We start from the raw sequence: 2,993 nt of genomic DNA, 5'->3' as shown, positions 1-2,993 counted from the left end.
CTTACAGACCCTATCACCATAGGCTGTGGGCACAGCTTCTGTAGGCCCTGTCTCTGCCTTTCCTGGGAAGAAGCCGAAACTCCTGCCCATTTCTCCCTGTGCAGGGAAACATCAGTGCAGACAGAGTTCAAAACCAATATTCTTGTGAAGAATCTGGTGTCACTTGTCAGACAGGCCAGTCTCTGGCAATTCCTGAGCTCTGAGGAACAGATGTGTGGGACACACAAGTAGACAAAGAAGATGTGCTGTGAAGAGAAAAAGAGCCTGCTCTAACTCTCCGGAGCATGAGGCTCACAGACACTGTCCCATAGAATGCACTGCTGAGGAATACCGGGTAAGTGATGTGTCTGAAAGCACTTTGAAGGCTGGAGGCTAATAGAGCTGAGGGAGTATAAGGAACATGGGAACCATGATGATGATTAATCTACTCATCACTGAGATTCTAATATGTGTCAGTCACTGTTCTAGGCACCAAGGATAAGGTGTAAATAAAATACATTAACATACCTGCCTTCATAGAGTTTGCATTCCAGCAGGAGATGTGATTCAGTTAATGATTATTTTGATTATTTTGAATATGCAGTATAATGTTCAGGGCACTGTAAAGTCCTCATTTCAAGATAGAAAAATATATGAGCAAAGATGTGTTTATACTGAAAGCATATGTGGTGATACTTGACAAACAAATGGATAACTGTATGCTAAAAAATAGCAGGGAACTAGCATCAGTAGAGAAGCCCTGGTTGCACAGTGGTTCAGCTCTTGGCTGTTAACTGAAATGTTGTCAGTTCCAACCCAGCAGCAGCTCAAGGGGAGAAAAGACCTGGTGATCTGGTCCTGTAATGATTACAGCCTAGGAAACCCTATGGTGCAGTTCTACTCTGTCCCATAGGGTGGGTGTAAGTCTTAATTGACTCTATGGCACACAATAACAACCACATCAGAAGACCCAAATGCTGTGGCAAGATGTATATCTGAAAATTAGCCATGTAACATAAAATCCTCGTTTGTTAGTTTCCTTAGGCAAATAATGATAGTAAATTTTGTGATTTTACAGCTTGCAATTTCCCAGATTTGGTCATTATGGAGGGTAAACTGGGAAACATTACAATCCTTCCACTCTCCCTAAAGTAGGTCACTTTTGCCTCTATCCATTCGTTACGGTATGAGATGTATAATAGTCACTTCTCTGATCCTCCTGTTCGTGACTTTTTTTTTGCAGGTGAAACTGTTAAAGCAAATGCGGTCTTTATGGGAAAAGATCCAAGAAAATCAGAGGAATCTAAATAAGGAGAGAAAAATAGCCAGAGAGTGGGATGTAAGTATAAGACTGTTTTCCATAGAACCAACTGTGATGCACTTGATGAGATCTGTCCATTAAGAACTTGAGCTGAAATTGTGCTGTGCTATGAGATAGTTTGAGTGGTTTATCAATAAGAAAAATACCGTAACCTGCCTTTCCAATATGGATCTTAGTTAACAAAGATAAACCCTAATACATCAGCCACTCCTCAAAAAAAATGTGGCCACTAGGAGAAAATGCAGCAAGTGCTGTGATGGAGGCATATAGAGGGATTTGGAGAAATTCACTAAACCTTCTTCAGGAGTTTAGGAAATTTCTCATGTAAGATTTAAATCAATCTGGGTTCTGCAGGAAAAGTGTTAAAATATCTGTGGGTATTTCAGGCAGAGACTTCTGTATGAGATGAAGTCTGGAAATTAAATAACATGTAAATGGGAGCAGTAGGCATTTCATAATTCTAGATACAAGGATGCCTACGGGAAAAAAAGGGGATATGAGCAACAATTTAAGAAGTGTGCCATTGATGGTGAAAATGGATTGTACCTGTGCTTGAGAATGATATTGGTTCAAGTAGGAGTAATTAGAACATATTGAAAAGCTGAGGAAAAGGGACTAAGAAAGTGGGTGAGAGAGGATATGCAATGGAACAAGAATTGATATCCTTAAAATGGCAGGGCAATATGGAATCCTGTGGCATTAGATAGGAGGAGGAAAGTGAATCGATAGACAAGAAAGACAGAAACAAGGGTTAGAGGATAGAAATCAGTTTGAAAGCCTGGCTACGAATTTTAGGAAGATCTTATCTCATAGCTTCTAAGTCTAAAATACGTAACATAAATGCCCTTGCAGTTTAATATGTTTCTACGGACATACCTGATTAGAAAACAGTATCGGAAGTGGCATACCTTCCTCCTTGAAGAAGAAAAACAACATTTGCAGGGACTGGAAAGTGAAGACGAAAAAAATCTTCCAGCAACTCAAGGAAAGTGAAGCTGCGATGGGTCAAAAGAGAAAGCACCTAAGAGAAATGTATGAAGAGCTGATGAATATTTGCCATAAACCAGATGTGGAGCTACTCCAGGTAAGAACTGAAGATGTGCCTAGAATTCATTTATAGTAGCTGAAGTCCACATATTGAACCTCCAATATATATTTGGTACCAAAAACATAATTCTTAATTTTTTGCTCCTACAGTGGGGGTCATTTCCCAAATGAGAATAATAGATAACAACTGTAATGCTTATTCTAGCCATGAACAACAAAGCCTCATGGAATTATGAGAGTAGATTACCCAAGGAATACCCTTCTAAATGTCTTCTTCTCTACCTTGCTTCTCTAAAAACAAAAAAGGAACAGCTTTCTCATGAGCATTCCATTTTTGTCTCCAGTTGGGCGATATGGAGGAATTTGGGAAGAGCTAACTTCTTCCTTCTGTTTTAAAGTCCCAGATTTGAGTGGCCCTTGTTCTGGGGCACATTACCCTTTGGAGACATGCCCTGGGAAAGACCACTTTGCAGACAGCTGACCATTGCATCACGACAGTCTGTACTCATGTCCTTCTCTTTATTTATTCACCCTCAGGTCTCTGTATTCATTGAGAATTCAGATTCTATCCACATGTTGTACTAGGATTATCCTTAGAGAGGAATGAAAAAAATCACTTTACCAAAAAAATGTGGTGGCGGGTGGG

General features: G+C 40.0%; 1 pseudogene; it reads left to right on the top strand.

The window, feature by feature from the left end:
* LOC101360125 (tripartite motif-containing protein 43-like) overlaps window positions 1–2,993 on the top strand; it is a 13,095-nt pseudogene that overhangs the window by 7,776 nt on the left and 2,326 nt on the right.

Source organism: Trichechus manatus, unplaced genomic scaffold, assembly GCF_000243295.1.
Source record: "Trichechus manatus latirostris isolate Lorelei unplaced genomic scaffold, TriManLat1.0 scaffold00302, whole genome shotgun sequence".
NCBI lineage: Eukaryota > Metazoa > Chordata > Mammalia > Sirenia > Trichechidae > Trichechus > Trichechus manatus.
Note: the sequence above shows the minus strand (reverse complement) of the source record. Positions and strands in the feature narration are given on the sequence as shown.